This window comes from Trachemys scripta, chromosome 10 (genome assembly GCF_013100865.1).
Source record: "Trachemys scripta elegans isolate TJP31775 chromosome 10, CAS_Tse_1.0, whole genome shotgun sequence".
NCBI classification, from domain to species: domain Eukaryota; kingdom Metazoa; phylum Chordata; order Testudines; family Emydidae; genus Trachemys; species Trachemys scripta.
Window position 1 is genome coordinate 81,184,003 of NC_048307.1, and position 18,188 is coordinate 81,202,190.

General features: G+C 44.1%; 1 protein-coding gene across 1 annotated transcript in view; it reads left to right on the top strand.

Annotated features, from left to right (window-relative positions):
* The window catches only part of IQCH (IQ motif containing H), a 115,771-nt gene that overhangs the window by 56,028 nt on the left and 41,555 nt on the right, over nucleotides 1-18,188 (top strand). The gene's annotated exons all lie outside the window — the stretch shown is intronic.

Sequence of the window (18,188 nt, forward strand, 5' to 3'; positions counted from 1 at the left end):
CTAGACCTCAATGCACTTTACAAAGGAGGTAGCATCATTATCCCCATTTTACGGATGGGGAAACTGAGGCACAGGATGGTTAAACGACTTGCCCAATGTCACTCAGCAGGGCAGAGTGTTAAACCAAAGAGTGTTATTTATGTAAATCATTTATAAATAGGTGTCCTAGATCAACAAGATGAACCTCTTATACTGAGGTTTGATTTTCAGTGGTGCTGAGTATTTACAATTGACTTCAGTGGGAGTTTTGGATGTCTATGGGTGATCAGTATCTCTGATCACAAGAGTGTATCTGTTTTATCTAGTAGAAAAACCACCTGGCTTTACATTCCTAAACATGAACATGAGCAAATGTCACTATGCTTCAGTGTTACTTGTCTGTATGCTGGTGGGTGTTGCTATGCTGCAAGTAGTGTGTTCTAACAGAGCATGTATTACTCGCCCTGGCTTGTGCATAAATCAGCTGTTGCAAAGGTTTTTAATTCTGTTGTTGTCTTCTGGAAATTAATCCAGCTCCTAGTATTATAAATTTCTCTCCACTGAAGACTTGCTTGAATGAACAGTTGTTTGGGCCAGATTCATCTCTGACGTAACTCTATTGACTTAAAGCATAAAAGTGAAGAGGAAGTATTAGCAGGGATTAATTTGGTCCATTGTGTTTAATGGCAAGCTGGGAAGTTCACTAAACTATTGTAAAAAAACATGATTTAAATAGGTTTCAGAGTAGCAGCCACTGAAAAGAGCAGCAAATAAAATCCTTAGCTCAATAACTATGGGGGTGGACACAAAATAGAGGGAATTTCTGTTGTTAAAACTTCACTTTTCTGATCATACTCTGTCGTCATCTATTGATGTGCTGAATTCAGTAGAGAGCTGGGGCAGTGGATTCTGATTTGCAGAAAGTTTGGGTGGCTACAAAAATGATGGACAGCCACAAATACCCAAAGAAAATGATGTAAACGTTATGACCTTCCAGCTTTCATTCGTGTACCTTTTAGTCAATGTGCAAGTTTGTTCTCTACAAATTGTTGGACTGAATTCATTGGAGCCCGGTTCATTCAGAATTTGAATTCTGATGCAAATTAGATTAATTTTAGTTAAAGGTCTGTGAATATTTAAATAAATATTTGATATTTAAGTCTGTAGTGCCAAATTTATTCCCATTAAATTCAGAAGAGTTGTATCAAGGAAGAATATGCCCCATCGTCCTATTTTAAATAAAGAAATATTTACGGCAGTTCAGCTTTTTTAATTCAATCAAGAATAGTTTTAGAAAGTGTAACATTTGATTGAATTGCATAGTATCATATATTTCAAATTGTGCTGGTTAAACTTATTTTGAATTTTAATAATTACAATAGTGCTTTGTCATATGAAACTTTCTGTGCAAACGTTAAGGGCTAGATTCTCCAGTCCTCTAAGGCTCCCTTGCTCTGCATAAGCATGACCAGTGCAAAGTGGACTTAAAACAGCCAGAGATGGCCAGTGGAGAATATTGCCTGTGCAAGGGAGCTCTCTGCTTGCATAACGCTGTCAGAGGTAGTATACCGACCGTCTGTGCCAGCTGCCCATGTGGGAGGGGAAGAAGGCACTGCAGAGCACAACTGTACTACATCTGCTCCTCCACTGGTGTAAGTTCCTTGAGAGTCCTTGCACCAGTGGCTTAAGTCAGAGCTGTTCTCGTGCCATTTTAACCTCCCTCAGGGCCCGATGGCTCAGAAACAGGGAGTTATAACTGGTTTCCTTACGGTTCTCCCACTTCCATTGCATTTAGGTGGAGCTCAGTCACAGACAAGAACATGCCCCTTAAAAACTCCTACAACGTAAATGCTTACCAGAAGTTGAAAAACATATATAAGGAATGGTACACTCGATATAATTTTCGACAAGCGTGTCAGCAGGAAAACTTCTCTAAATCCAGGCCAGTATTTCAGGGAGCGTAGGTGAAAGAACAAAACACATTGCCATTTAGAGCATCTTGTCCAGAAATGAGAGCTGACATTTTCCGCCTTCTGAGTTGAGCTCTTTTTTGTAAGCATGGCGACCTTTCTTATATATAATGAACTGCAATCTCCACTACGTATTACCATTGAGAGCAGAGGATTAAAATTATCCTTTGTTACAGAGTACCATCGTAATGATACACATTTAGACATCAAAGCATTAGTTTATGGGCACAGGCATGCTTTAATGTCCAATTGCAGTATGTAGACCTGTTTCTTTCGATAATGAAGACATTGTGTCATTGGCCTAGGCTGCCACATACAAAACATATGTTGGCAGGTTATTAAAAAATTCAGCTTCTTGATGAAAGACTATCCTGCAGGCTAAGAGTATAGAGAAAAGACTCTCCATTCTGGTAGAATTATTAGAAATGAGAATATGACTGTAAGCACTAAATTATGTTAATACTTACAAATAGCATCATTTGCATAGCAGTTTATGACACGATACCAAGATTTTTCTCATTGGTATGTAGTAGGCAACAGATTAAAAATAATGTAGTTTGTGAGTTTGAACTGTATAAGAATCTATTCCATCTAAAACAGGGTGATTTTAGAGTCCTCATTTCAAGCATAACATGGGGCAAACTAAAATGCATGACAAGATTAGTGATGTATTTTATCCTGTTAAATTAATGTAGAGTCTGAGTTATCTGAGAGATTACTTTGCAGCTGCAATTGGGGTGAAATCTGAGGAGTACGTTAACATTGACTGCAGTGGACCAACTTACGGAGCAAGGCACTACGCAGTGTGAGCAAGGGTATCGGTGTCTGACCCTTGTATGATCAGATAGTGCTGAAAAGCCTCAGCACCTCACTGGCATTTTCCAGTTTTGTATTTTGCCACGTAAACGACTCTGAGGAAAAGCAAAATGTTCTCTAGCTAAAATCTGTGAAGCTTATCGATGTCAGACATGTGTCCTACCTGGGATCCTTTTCTACCTGTACACTATCACTTTCCACCTTTATTTAGGATCGTCGTCAAACAGTAGTGAGAGTCCATTTATAACCAAGAGCCTGAGCCTGTTCCCATTGAAGGATTGGCCTGAAAGTTTTGGCAACTCCGCTAGCAATAGAGAATGTAGTAAGCGTTATTGACGATGATTTGTTTTGCATGGGGTGCTACTACTGTAATAGTATTTAGTAATGGATTTTCCAAAGCACCATAGAAGTTAGATGTCTAATTCCCATTAAAAGTCAATGCAAGTTAGGGTCTAACACTCTTAGGCACTTTTGAAAATCCTACCCATATTTACTGTCGTTTTTTCCACCATCATATGCCGTTATTTTTAAAGGGATAAAAATGAATCACTAACCTCCTGTCTTTCTTAGATACTTCTTCTGGTAACTGAAAACATGAGACTTTCAGAGTCTGTACACAGAGGAGGGTGGCAATGAGTTTGTTTACTTTTTTGCGTCCAAAAACTTTCTGTGGATTTGAAATTCACCCTCTCCACTGCTCCCACTGTTACAGAGGTGCATGAGAAACACTGCAATTGTGTTTGCATTTGTTTTACCCTGCAAAGTACAGTTTATAGCCCAGAATTTACGTGAAAATGAACACGTTCCATAACCAGAGCTTGATCTGTTTAATGAGGAGCTCCCCTCTGGAAGGCTCTGTATAATTCTGCCACTAGCTTCAGTGTTACTGTTCTGTGAACACTGAAAACCACACCTTTGTCAAATTTGTATCTGGGAGTCTGTTTTATCACTTCTCTAGAGCTAACTTCTTACATTTATGTCTTCAATGGAACACAGAGCACTCATTAGAAAATGAGTTGAAAATGGTTGGCTGGAGTTGGTGACAGCTGTTACACAGTAGAGACTGCAAGGAGCAGAGGTGGCCAGGTGAGGGCGCTCAGAGCAGCTCAATGCCGCAGGAGAAGATAGGGAAACTTTCGTGCTTCCCTGACTTCTCCAGCTGAGGCACTTGATGTGGCTCACCCTGGGTTGGCCTTACCCTGAGGCGAACTGAGGCGGTCGCCTCAGGTGCCAGACTGGGGGCGGGGGGGCGCTACTAGGACCCAGAGTGTAGAAAATTGTGTCTGCTACTGGGGCATATGTATTCTCTCTGCTCTGGATGCACAGAGATGGTGGAGTGCTGTGCTGGAGGAAGGAGAGCACAAGACATAACAGGCAGGCAGGAGAAAAGGAGAGAGGGAATAACAGAAAGCAGCAGGAGCTGCAGAGAGAAAGGAGGAGGAGCCTCTTATGTACCTCTTCAGCACCCCCAGGAGCTTGGACTGATTAACACCAGCTTCTCAGGGAGCTTCCTGTTTCCTGCTGCTTCCCTGAACCCACTTGAGAAGAACAGGCAGTCAACTGAAATAGTAGGAGCCAGTTAGGCCCTTAAGATGCTGATATCTTCCCTCACTCAGGCCCTGCTATCAGCCTGCTTATTTGTCCCCGTCAATTGAGTGTTGAGAGCCACTCTAGCTGGCACAGAACAGCAGTCATGAGTGAAAGAAGGAAACACCCCTCTGGGGCAGCATTCAGAAAAAGAAAGAAAGCAAAGGAAGCTTTTCTATCTAAGCAGGAAGGAGCTCTCCTGAGATACATAGACACAAATGTTCCCGGTGAGCCTTCCGGCCCCAGTGAGGATGGGAGTGGTGAGGAGATGCCTGATCTTCCAGTTAGTCAGAGTGCAGGTGACCTGGCAGCTACTGCAGCATCCAGATCTCCATCTCAAATGGATGTAACCATGCTCATTCCTGAAGAAAAGTGTAGATCAGAGAAGAGTGTGGTGGAGGCGCAAGAAACAGCTGCTGCAGAGTTTAGTTCCTTAAGTCTAGATGATCCACGACTGCGGACCCACTTGAGCAGTAGCCTGAGGAACTTCCTTGTACTGCATGGGCCACAGCAAGTGAAAAACTTCATGTTCCCCAAAGACAATGAAAATAGAAGTTTCCATCCAACACATTACTGGCATGAAATCCCCAATGGTGACGAAGTGGAGAGGCCATGGCTTATGTACTCAAAAACCCAGAATGCTGCATACTGTTTTTGTTGCAAACTCATCCAGTCTAATGTTCCAGCCACATTGGGTTCTACAGAAACAAAGGACTGGAAGACTCTGGCTAGAAATCTGGCGTGCCACGAGAAGGCAGCAAATCACCAGAGAGCATTCCACAGTTGGAAAGAGCTTGAGATGAGACTAAGGTTAAAGGCCACCATAGATGATCAGCCTCATGAGAAGATTGCATCAGAGTCTCTTTACTGGCCAAATGTTCTGAAAAGACTCATTGCCATTGTGAGAATGCTTGCTACCCAAAACCTAGCACTGCGTGGCACTTCAGATCGGCTGTATGTGCCAAACAATGGAAACTTCCTTAAAATTGTGGAGCTGATGGCTGAGTTTGATGATGTGCTCCAGGAGCATCTAAGAAGAGTCACCACCCAGGAAATGTACACACACCACTACCTTGGGAAAACAATTCAAAATGAGATCATACAGTTACTGGCAACAAAAGTCAAACAGAAGATTGTGGCAGATCTGAAGTCAGCAAGATATTACTCTGTTATTCTGGACTGCTCACCTGACATCAGCCATACAGAACAAATGACTTTAATGGTGCGTTTTGTAACAACAACAGAACCTAGTGAAAATGTCCCTGAAATGGTGACTGTCAGAGAGCATTTTCTAGAATTTATTGACATTGATGATACTACAGGAGCTGGTATGACAAATGTGCTTCTTAAAAAGCTGGAAGATACGGGAATGCGATAGCTGACATGAGAGGTCAGGGCTATGATAATGGCGCCAACGTGAGGGGAGAGAACAGAGGAGTGTAGACATGGATCCGAGAGTTAAACCCTCGAGCTTTTTTTGTCCCATGCAGGTCTCATTCATTGAACTTGGTGGCCAGTGATGCAGCTTCAGCTTCTAGTGAGGCTGCTGAATTTTTTAATATAATTCAAAGCATCTATGTATTTTTCTCTGCATCGACGGCAAATTTTGAAGCAACATCTGGGAACATCCTGTCTGACACTGAAACCACTGAGTGCCACATGATGGGAAAGTCAAGTGGAGGCAATAGAGCCTATCAAACACCAAATTGGGAAGATAGATGATGCCATAGTCGCTATTATGGAGGATAATGCTATGACAGGAACTGTTCATGGGAGAACAGTGACAGAGGGAAGTGGAATCACCAGAAACATACATAACTTCAAATTTCTGTGTGGCTTAGTGTTGTGACATGACATACTGTTTGAAATAAATGTTGTAAGCAAGAGACTCCAAGGTGTTGACCTTGATATGTCTGGAGCAATGGAACAACTGGACAAAGCAAAGTCATACCTACAGTCTTACTGGACAGATGAGGGATTTCAAAACGTTCTGAAGAGTGCACAGAAGTTGGCAGAGGAACTTCATGCTGAAGCTATTTTCCCACCCATTCAAGAATACAAGAGTCACCGAAGAAGAAGACGTTTTGATTACGAGGCATGGGATAATCCCATAAGAGACCCCAAACAACAATTCAAAGTTGAATTCTTTAACCAGGTGCTAGATTGTGCAATACAGTCAGTTGAAGAACATTTCATGCAGCTCAAGGAACACAGCAGTATATTTCAGGAGATGTATGATATTCTAAAACTCCTCACTATACCTGAAGAAGACCTACACCAGCAATGCAGGGCATTAGAGACAATGTTGACACATGATGACATGTGCAATATTGATGCGAGTGATTTAGATGATGAACTGAAAACCCTTTCAAGATACATTTCAGCAGGATCAACTCCAAAGGCTCTTCTGGAACATATGTGCACAAATAAGATGATCACCCTCTTTCCAAATGCTTTTGTTGCTCTGCGCATAATTCTAACACTTCCTGTAACAGTTGCCAGTGGAGAATGCAGCTTCTCCAAGCTGAAGTTAATAAAAACACATCTACGCTCCACACTGACACAGGAGAGGCTGGTCGGCCTTGCAACCATCTCAATAGAGCATGAGCTGGCACAGAATGTGGACCTTCAGGAAGCAGTTCAAATCTTTGCAACCAAGAAGGCACAGAAAGCACCACTTTGTTTTATTAAACAGATAAAAATGCCAGTGTTTACTATGCAGACAAGAAAAGTTACATTTGCTGTTCAGGCATTTGAAAGTTAAGTGTTAAATTTTCGAACAAGGCATTTTAAGTTGTTAGTTCTCCTTTATTGGGGTAGGTAGCAGAGCAGTACCGTGAGAGGAGTAGAACAGGAAGAAGGCAGAATTGAGAACTTTCAAAGTTTTGGCCCAAGCGAGGGAGCATGGGGGCATCATTTGAGCTTCCCGCCTCAGGTGTCAAAATGTTGTGGGCCAGCCCTGGGCTCACCAGAAGGGAATCCAGTGTTGTTAGCCAAAACAGGAGTGCAGCAGTGGGGTTCTTCTGCAGAACCTAGTAAACCCCCAGATCCCCAGGCAGTACCTGGGGGCAGTAGCCTGGGAGTGTGTTCTGACTGGTGTCAGAAGTCGGCAATCCACTAGGCCAGTGTTTCCCAAACTTGGGACGCCGCTTGTTTAGGGAAAGCCCCTGTCAGGCCGGGCTGGTTTGTTTACCTGCCTCGTCCGCAGGTCCAGCCAATGGGAGCTGACCGCGGTTCGCTGATCCAGGCCAATGGGAGCTGCTGGAAGTGACGCGGGCCGAGGGACGAACTGGCCGTCCTTTCCAGCAGCTCCCTTTGGCCTGGAGCAGCGAACTGCGGCCAGTGGGAGCCGGGATCGGCCGACCCTGCGGACGCTGCAGGTAAACAAACCGGCCCGGCCCGCCAGGGGCTTTCCCTAAACAAGCGGCGTCCCACGTTTGGGAAACACTGCACTAGGCTCTCCAAGATACCAAAACCAAAAGGCGGCTGTTGTTGTTGGAAGGCTCCGAATGAAGGCACTCTCTAGAAATGCACGGTATTTGATCTTAGTGATCTTCTCTCTCATCTTAATAAATCTTTGGTTAATTAGACCGGCTGAGTCTCTGACTGCTGTTTGGGGAGAGACGTGAAACAGCCTCTAAGATGAGGTAGGAAGCAGGGTGTTCTGGAGCCTGCCCACTCAGGATTCTCACTCCAAAAAGCACACAGACTAGGGAATGGTGTCCTGGAAAGGTGTCACTTGAAGGGCTGTGGTCTGACAAACATACAGAAAATACCAAATGGCTGTCACAGTTACCAGTGAACTGCACCTCTGCCCCCTCCTGGTTTCTTTGAGTGCACCTCCTCTCAAGCCAACACCTCTCTTTAGGGGTAGAATCACACAATTTTCCCCATGTCAGGCCCTGGGCTTCAGTCCCCTATGATCAACCATCATTACCTCAGCAGGTCTGGTTTATCTTTAGTGACTTCAGTTCTGTTCCCTCTGGGGACAATAACAGAGTTGCCCTTCTGTTTGTTCTCCAACAGCCCCCATTGAATTAAAAGCAATAAAGGTATATGGTAAACATTCCATTACCCCAGTATAAGTCTATCTCAATAACCAGGTTACATTTCAGTATTCATAGATTGTTGCATCACAGCTCCATATCCGCCACAATGACCACAGACTTGAACTCAGTTCAAGGGGCGTAAGGTGACAGAAAGTTTTAAAGGAACCCTAGATTGGGGACAGAGAAAGGGATGAGTGCAGGAGATGTAGAAAAGGAGAGAAGTGAAGGTGGCATAGAGAAAAGCAAACTAAATGTGGCAGCAGAGGAAGAGAAGGTTCAACATTACAAATTGGCCAGTAGCTACCGAGCCATTAGAAAGCTCTAAATCGTACATCTGTTGTTGAAAGAAAAAGGCTGTTTAACACACAATGTATCGTTTTATTTCAGTTTTACAGTTTTTTAAATCGCTGTTTCTAACTAGATCACTGTAATTTTGTCATTATTATTTGTATTACTGCTGCACCTAGGAGCCCTAGTTATGGACCAGAACACCAAACAAAGACATCTAGGTCCCGGTTAACTCACTAAAATTAGTGATCGAGATTTAAAATCTTTTCAGAGGCAGATAAAGCAAAGAAAACTCAAATTTCCATCAGTATTGACTAACTATTTTAACGCTCATGTTAGGATTTGAGATTGATCACCATTGGAAAATCCCTGTTTCAGATGCCAGAAATAGCCAACTGTTGCCTTAACATTTAACATTATTGATCAGTTTTCAAAAATTCCTTAAAAAAAGAATTAAATAAATTCAGAGCTTATCAGAAAATCAGGAATAGTAGTGAAGAGGTAGTGAACTTTTTGCCTAGGGTTCCATAAGGAAAATAAGCCTTATCAACAATTTTCATCACCCTTTGCATCTTTCCAAAAGTAAGGAAATCAAAATAAGCAGCATGTATTTATCAACCAACCCAAAATATAACTACAATACTGCCAAAGCCTTAACTTCAGTGGCATAACATCATGCTTTATAACTAAGCTCTGTTATTCTCTTGCACACATTAACATTGCTGAATGTGTACTTTCTACTTCCTAAAACTCATACTTATTCTTATCACAACATTTGTTAATCACATGCAGTAACAGATTCTAAAATAGTTTGGCTCCAGAAATGTTACAGAGATTGCTGGGGTTCACAAACAGTTGAGTTGTGTTTGCTGACATACCTACTAAGGTCTGTGGAGAAAATTCTTTAAACAGGCGGTCTTTCCTGCTGATTTTATTGATTTCACATGCAGTTTTTGGTGTGATCATTTTTCTAGCCTGAAGGAGGCCAGAAACACAGACAGTTGCACAGAAAATCCACATACAATATTTTGAAAGGTGTGACAGGCTTTTAAAATTTCTTTTAATTTAATGTGGTGTACGGTAGGATGGTAAAAATTATCTTGGCTAAAGGAACAGATCCCTGCTAGCTTCAAACTGTGCAGTTTCCTCCCTAACGAATATAGCCAGTGCTCCATCAACAGACTATCTTGAGTAGTTTACATATTTATTATATCTGAGAACGATCTAGTGTTCTCATTCAGTCAATTATTATATTTATGTAGCTGCTGGAGTTATGTTTCAGGTGATTCTTAAATCCTAAGTAAATAACAAAGCATGATAATTGTATCCTTTGGTTAAATTAAAACCATGATATCCATTCCTAGGACCTACAATAATCAGATATGCAAGCTGTTGGTTTGTATGTCCTATTGATTTAATATGCTTCTAATCAGTACATAAAGCTATAGGCCTGCAGTGTTAATTTTTCATATGCTTACAAAGTACCCTTTGATTTTCTGTCACGCGTTAATTACAGTGTTTTGCCATTAAATAGGAAGCTTTGTGTAAACTAATTACTAGGTAATCATTGTCTACCGCAAGCGTGCTGTTTGTACCTTTTATTTTATTCTAAAAATGCACAGATCTCGCAGTCTGGAACCACTATACCTTCCAGCCATTAGCTCTCACTAATTCATAGCATTATTGTGTTAAGATTGTAGGAGTTGTAATTGTTGTGGTATCAGTGCTGTTAATTACCGGAGTAAACAGTTGAAATGGTGCCAAGGTCTATTGTACAAGGCAGAGAGAAGGAGGTTTAAATGTTACTTCCACCATCTGGGGACTGGAGTAGAGGCAAATGCTAGAAAACAGCAGTGAGGCAATATCAGAACTTCAGCTCCAGGGTTTTAGGCCATATGGATCTAGAATATTTTGAATCAATTGAATTTAACTGCCAGTTTTTAGCAATAACAGTGTGGAAGGAGAGGATAAAGCAAGAGCAGTAAAGAAATCTGAAAATCGTTAGTGTTATCACATGCAATAAAATGCCTGTTTGGATTATTTTAAAAATGTTTGTTTTGCTAAAATCCAAAAAGACAAGTCTAAGACGAAAAGAAGTTCAACCGTGTGTCACTTGTGAAACATGACATAGTTTTTATCATACTGCTCTGTAGGCTGTTTTGAAAAATAGCTCTCTGCAGTTTACATGGAGTTCTTGTCAATTTACTGAGATTATCCATACTTTTTAGTATTTTATTTTTTTTAATCACATTTTTAAAATGCACATAGATTTTTTTTCCCCTGTGGAAGCAGACAAAGAGAATGGCCGATGAAATAAAGCAAATTATGTAGAGTTAAAAATATATATTTTTTTTAAACTTGGAAAATCTAGTGATCTTGAGGGGGCATGAACTGAGCATGTATTCATTCACAGGGGTCTGATATACCAAAAGTGTGCACTCAGATGCTACTCTCATAGGAATTACTGGCTAAGGCTCTGATCCTGCAAACACTTTGCTTGTGAGTGGTTCCACATTGACTTCAAAAATTTATTTTATTTTTAAAAAAGAAAACCTTTGTTGGGGAAAATACTATTAAGAATACATAGTAATACTCCAACCTTCGATGGAGAAATGCATTTATTTGGGAAATTATTTGGGAAATTAGGACCCTATCTTGCAAAATACTTACACGTGTGCATCTCTTTAAGCACAAAATAGAAATCCTCCAGTCACACTGGTTTAAAAAAAAAATCCATTGTATAAAATTGTCATAATCGCAATTAAATTACATTTGGGCTGAGTATATATCTGCATGACTATTTGATAATATCACTTTGCCTCTAAGTTCCTCTTTCTGTCTGATTTTTGGGTGGCACTGGATATAGTGGTTTTATATTTAATTTCCTCCCAAATTTTGTTTTCCAAGGTGAAATCTACAAAAAAAAGAGGTCTCTGTAGCTTGCTGCCGTTACTGGTTTAGTATCATTCAGAGGAAATAGAAGGGATCTCTCTTTCTAAACAATCCTGGTTTATTTATTTTTTTATTGGTCTGTTAGCAGATGTTGAAGTAGTTCAGGGCACAATGTAAACGTGCTTTTAAATAGAGGTATTGTAAGTAGCAAAGTATACAATGAAGCTGGAGCAATGGGGGTTTTTTGGACTAGGACAATGTTCTCTGCTTTTTTTGTGTGCATGTAGTTGAATTTAGAATTAAAAGAAGTGCTTGATCTTTATATATTGAAATCCTCAGCGTGCAGAGTGACAGCATGAGCCAGAAGAGAAAACCATGGCCCCATGTGGTGTGAAAAAAGGAACAGCAGTTTAAGTGCTGGAAAGTTGAAAGAGAACTAACCTCCTTGTTCTTGTAGTCAAGGAAAGTGGCTGTTTTGTGCTCTCATATCGAAGCATAGCATATGTGCCTCAGTTTGACAAAAAGCCTCTTGAGTCAAAGCAACCCTGTGTGCTGATCCAAAACGAAGGCCACGATAATGAGGGACGGGCCTCTCAAGAAGCAGTGAGTAGATAATACTACATAAGTAGAGAATTCTATGTAGTGTTCTCTCCATTCTACTTAATGCAAGTCGAAACCACGGTGAATTGCTTGCCATCCAGCCGAAATGGGCCATTAGCTATCAGGGAAAATTGTCTTTGCTACTTTCAGCAGATGGAGCAAATATTTTACAAAGCAATTTTACATACAAAAAACATTTGTGTTACTTGGTAATGACGGCTGTTTTACATGATGTTACCTTCTCCCAGAACATATTTTTTTAGCTCATGGAAGGCAAAATTGGCACTTTTTAATTTTAAAATTTGCAGTTAACAATTAAATGTTCGTTCTTAAACCAGCTTTTAAACTTTAAGTAGGTGTGTGGTAGGCAATGTATCACGTCCAAAACCGTTTCTGTATTTTCCCCCAACCTTTCAAAATGTTTTTGGTCTTTAGCCTAGTATCGCTCTAGCTATCATACACCTGTCTGGACGAGAAAGAATATCCATTCTTTGTCAGTTGCAAACAAGGGAGCACTTACAATAAGGTGGGACAGCAGTCAGGACATAAGCTTTGGACTCTTTCCATGGTTGCCAGTGCTAGTAAGAATATAAAAGTAAATAGGGCCGGACATAATACAAAGCAGGGCAGATCCTCAGCTGGTATTGTTATAGCTTGTATTGTTCTTCTCTGGCCCATTCGACTTTTTGCTGTGTTGTTAGAGCCATGTTGGTCCCAGGATATGAGAGAAGGTAGCAGAGGTAATATCTTTTATTGAACCAGCTTCTGTTGGTAGAAGGTACAAGCTACACAGAGCCCTTCCTTCCTCAGGCCTGAAGAAGAGCTCTGTGTAGTTCCACCCACAGAAGTTGGTACAATAAAAGATATTACCTCTCCTACCTTATCTCTCCCATTCATCTTTACTTATCTGGGATTTCTTTCTTTGCTCTATTTGCTTCCAAGGCCCACATAGCTTCCTTTCACTCTGATTCCATCTGTAAGCCCCAGGCCTTTCTCATGCACTCCGCTCCAGAGCCCCTTTCTATCCTGGGTCTCTCTTTCTATTTCTAAACTTATTTCTCTTCTCTTCTCTTTTTTCTCTTCTCACCAGGCTTCTCTTTGTTGCCTGATCTTTCTCAACTAGATCTGCTACCTGTTCCTTCCAGACACCCTACCTCCAGTCCTAACATCATCTCTTGTGGCTTCTATTATTGCCACACAGCCTTGCAAATTTCTATTTGCTCTAGGGCCAGGAATATTTTTTGAGAAAAAATAATTCTTCTTCGAGTGATTGCTCATGTGTATTCCACAATAGGTGTGCGTGCTTGCCATGTGCACCGGTGCCGGAAGTTTTTCCCCAGCAGTACCCGTAGGGGAGCGCCCTGGCGACCCCTGGAGTGGCGCCTCCATGGCGTGGTATAAGGGGCACTGCGAGCTCCCCCCACCCTCAGTTCCTTCTTGCCGCCGGTGAAGGTGCTTCGGAACTCAACACCATTTCCCGGGGCCACACCATCCAGTTTACTTCCTCTCCACCCAGCCACACCCCCGCCCCGTCCCTCCTGGGGGACCCCTCACACGAGGCTTTGCTTGAGCAGGAAGTGGGGCGGCTCCTGAGCCTAGGAGCGGTGGAAGTGGTACTGGGGGAGTTCAAAGGCAAGGGGTACTACTCCCGCTATTTCCTTATCCCGAAGGCCAAAGGGGGGCTCAGGCCCATCTTGGACCTGCGAGGCCTGAACCAGTACATGGTGAAGCTCAAGTTCCGCATGATCTCCCTGACCTCCATCATCCCCTCCCTGGATCCCGGGGACTGGTACGCCACCCTCGATCTGCAGGACGCGTATTTCCACATTCATATATTTGAGGGGCACAGACGCTTCCTCCGTTTCACGGTGGGCTAGGAACACTACCAATTTATGGTCCTCCTATTTGGCCTGTCCACTGCCCTTAGGGTATTCACGAAATGTATGTTGGTAGTGGTGGCCTACCTCAGGCGCCAGGGGTCCAGATCTTCCCCTATCTGGACGACTGGTTGGTCAAGGGCAGCTCCTGGTCGCAGGTGTGGGATCACGTGGTGCTCCTTCTGTCCACGTGCACCACTTTGGGCCTGTTGGTAAACAACACCAAGTCCACGTTAGTCCCACTACAATGCATAGAGTTTATCGGGGCAGTCCTAGATGCCTCGTCAGCCAGAGCCTCCCTCCCACCGGACGGGTTTGAGACCCTGAAGGGGCTCATCGACACAGTCACAAGGTTTCCTGTGACAACAGCCATAGTGTGCCTCCAGCCCTTGGGTGACATGTCAGTATGCACGTTTATGGTCCGTCACACCAGACTCGGGATGTGGCCCCTCCAGCTCTGGCTGGTCTCGGAGTTCTCCCAGGCCAGGGACAGGATGGACCAAGTCCTCACGGTGCCTGAGCCAGTGATCACCTCCCTATGGTGGTGGTCCTCCCCAAGAAACATGCTCCAAGGGGTCCTGTTCGGGGCAGGGCCCTGTGGCTGGAACTGGTGTCTGACACGTCGGACCTGGGATGCGGCGCCCATGTGGGGAATGTTCAGACCCAGGGTATGTGGTTGGCTCAGAATCTGACCGTCCACATGAACGTCAAGGAGCTCAGGGCGGTTCGGCTGGTGTGCATGGCCTCGATGTTCTACATCAACAGGCAAGATGGGGCCCGATCCTCTGCCGCGAAGCCCTCAGGCTGTGGGTTTTTTGTATAGCCCATGACATCTGCCTACAGGCCTTTCATCTGCCGGGCACCCGGAACACGCCTAGACGGATCGCTTGAGCAGGGACTTCTTCTCTCAGCATGAGTGGTCTCTCCACTCAGAAGTGGTGCACAGACTTTTCCAAGTGTGGGGAACTCACTATCCGTGACTTGGCAGAACCGTCTCTGTCCCCGGTTCTGCTTCAAGGGGGCGCTGGGATGGGGTGCTATCTCCGATGCCTTCCTCCTATCCTGGTCAAGCCCGTTTCTCTATGTCTTTCCCCCGTTCCTGCTGATCGGCAAGATCCTGGAAAAGATAAAGATGAACAAGGCCCGGGTCCTTCTGATTGCCCCGGGATGGCCCAGGCAGCATTCGTACGGGACCCTTACGGGCCTGGCGGTCACCCTGCCATAGCTGTTGCCATCCCACCCGGACCTGCTCTCCCAGGACCAGGGACGCCTCCTCCACCCCAACCTGGCGACACTCCACCTCACGGTGTGGCTGCTCAGTGGTCAGGTAGGGAGGAAAGGATGTGCTCAGAAGGAGTTTAGCGCATCCTCCTAGAAAGCAGGCGGCCCTCCACACACCGAGCCTACTTGGCAAAGTGGTCTCGGTTTTCCAGATGGGCGGACGAGCGGGGCATTTCCCCAGTGTCCGCCCCGATCCAGTTTATTCTGGATTACCTCCTTCACCGTAGAGCCCAGGGCCTGGCGCTCTCGTCAGTCAAAGTGCACCTGGCAGCCATATCGGCCTTCCATCCGCCGGTGCAGGGCCACACGGTATTCTCCCATGCAATGACTGGCCGATTCTTTAGGGGGTGGATCATCTCTTCCCATATGTTAGGCCCCCCAGTCCCACAGTGGGACCTAAATCTGGTGTTGGCCTGTCTCACGGGGCCCCCGTTTGAGCCACTAGCCACATGCTCCTGGTCACACCTCTCGTGGAAGGTGGCCTTCCTGGTTATGATCACGTTGGCTAGGTGGGTCTCGGAACTCAGGGCCCTGACCTCCGAGCCCCCGTACACGGTATTTCATAAAATAAGGTCCAGCTCCGCTCACACCCTTCATTCCTCCCAAAGGTGGTCTCTGCCTATCACATGGGTCAGGACATTTTTCTGCCGGTCCTCTGCCCCAAGCCCCATGCATCCAGTGAGGAGCGCCATCTCCACGTGCTGGATGTGAGACGGGCTCTGGCTTTTTTACCTGGAGCGGACTAAGCCGTTCAGAAAGTCCTTGCAACTGTTCATCGCCTCGGCCGAGCACATGAAAGGTCAGCCGATCTCCACTCATCGTCTCCAATTGGATCACCTCATGCATCTGTACCTGTTATGACCTGGCGGGAATCCTTCCGCCACCACTTGTAAAGGCGCACTCGACTAGGGCGCAGGCCTCGTTGGTTGCCTTTTTGGCCCATGTCCCCATTCAGGACATTTGTAGGGCTGCCACATGGCCCTCAGTTCACACGTTCACCTCGCATTATATGATTGTCTCTCAGACCAGGGAGGACGCCAGGTTTGGCAGGGCGGTTCTCCATCCCGAGAGGTTGTTAACTCCTTCCCACCTCCAACAGATAAAGCTTGGAATCACCTATTGTGGAATACACATGAGCAATCATTCGAAGAAGAAAAGACAGTTACCTTTTCCGTAACTGGTGTTCTTCGAGATGTGTTGTTCATGTCTATTCCACATCTCACCCTCCTTCCCCTCTGTCAGAGTTGTCTGGCAAGAAGGAACTGAGAGTTGGGGCAGCACGCAGTTCCCCTTATACCGCGCCATGGAGGCGCCACTCCAGGGGTCGCTAGGGCTCTCCCCTACCTGTACTGCTAGGGGAAAATCTTCCGGCACCAGTGCACATGGTGAGCATGCACACCTATTATGGAATAGACATGAGCAACACATCTCGAAGTTACAGAAAAGGTAACGGTCTTTTATTTTTCTTGCTCATCCTTCATTATGGTAAAGAGCAGGCAAGCAGACTTTGTGCCTGGGCTTGTCATGTAAAGTGCAACAACAAAAATCTGTGCCGACCCTTTTTTGCTGGCACTGAGAAACATGAGCTAAGAGGTTAACTGCTGTAAACCTATAATTCTGCATCAGTCTGAGGCCACAGTTGAGATAGCAAGAGTAAGTTCTGCTGAGCTACTGTCCAATTTAAATAAAATTGTCATGAAGATCAGAGACTTTTTTAAAAGGTCTGGCTTCATGAGTAAATGTCTGACCTACTGGTTTGAGGGGGTTTGACTTTTATTTTAATGTATTCTCTCCTCCCTGCTATACTTGCTTGTAGTTGGCAGTATTACCACTCTAGGGGCACACAGTGATGGAGGTGCTTCAGCTAGGGACTAGATTATTAAGGGAACTTCAGGTGGGTTTGATCCCACTTCTGCTGAGAAAATTTGGAAAATGTGATGGTTTGTTTTAAAGCCACCTCCTTCTCCCTATGAGTTGATTTTCCTTCGTCATTGTCATAGCTGGGAGACAGTATTTCCTTGGCTTCATGTGAAGATGTACAGCTGTGTGTGGTTTGCATAAGGCTGGCATTTGAGCCCAAGGTGTCTCACAATCTCCTTCAGAGGTGTCATGTAAAGAACAATATGTGGGACTTAGCAGGTGAAAGCTCTGGAAGTGAAGGGGCAGCTTCTCATCACTATTTTCTGGGTTTGGTTGGCTAAGAAAGACCAAAGCCATTTATTGATCCCTACAAGTTTTCTAGGAAATTGAACAATATCTCACTAGAGTGCAGCATCAAATGCTTCCAAAAGGTGTAGTAGTGTGAAAAAGGATGTTTGATCATCTTCCATGGCTAAGGGGAGACCATTCGCTAGCACCATTCTATGCTTTGTCATGGTCTAAACCCTAGCTAGCAGGGATCAAGAATATTAGTGGAGATCAAGTATTGCCAGAGTTGGCATCTTTCACCAGCGTCTTAATCAGCTAGCTCAGGAACTGGCGTCTGGCCACTGGGCAGTAGTCAGTAAGATCAGTTGTAGCAAGTGATGACTTGTTGAGTATCAGTTTGAACCCTTTGCAGAAATGTCAGTCATCTCTGTGTTGTTAAGGGTGCAGAGTGGTTGAGGAAAAGAGCTTAGTGACCTATTTCTAACCTATTTGCAAGGAAAAATTGAGTATTCAGAAGGGGAAACAGTTATAAAATACCGAGCAAGTGGCTTCATATTCCTTAACATTGTTGCAATGGAAAATGTTAACACGACTCTATCGCATGCCAATAATTGAGATTTGTATTTATACAGATGTGGTCCCAGTGTCCCAAATACCACAACACACACTGGAAGGAATTTTAGATTTTTTTAAATCAATTT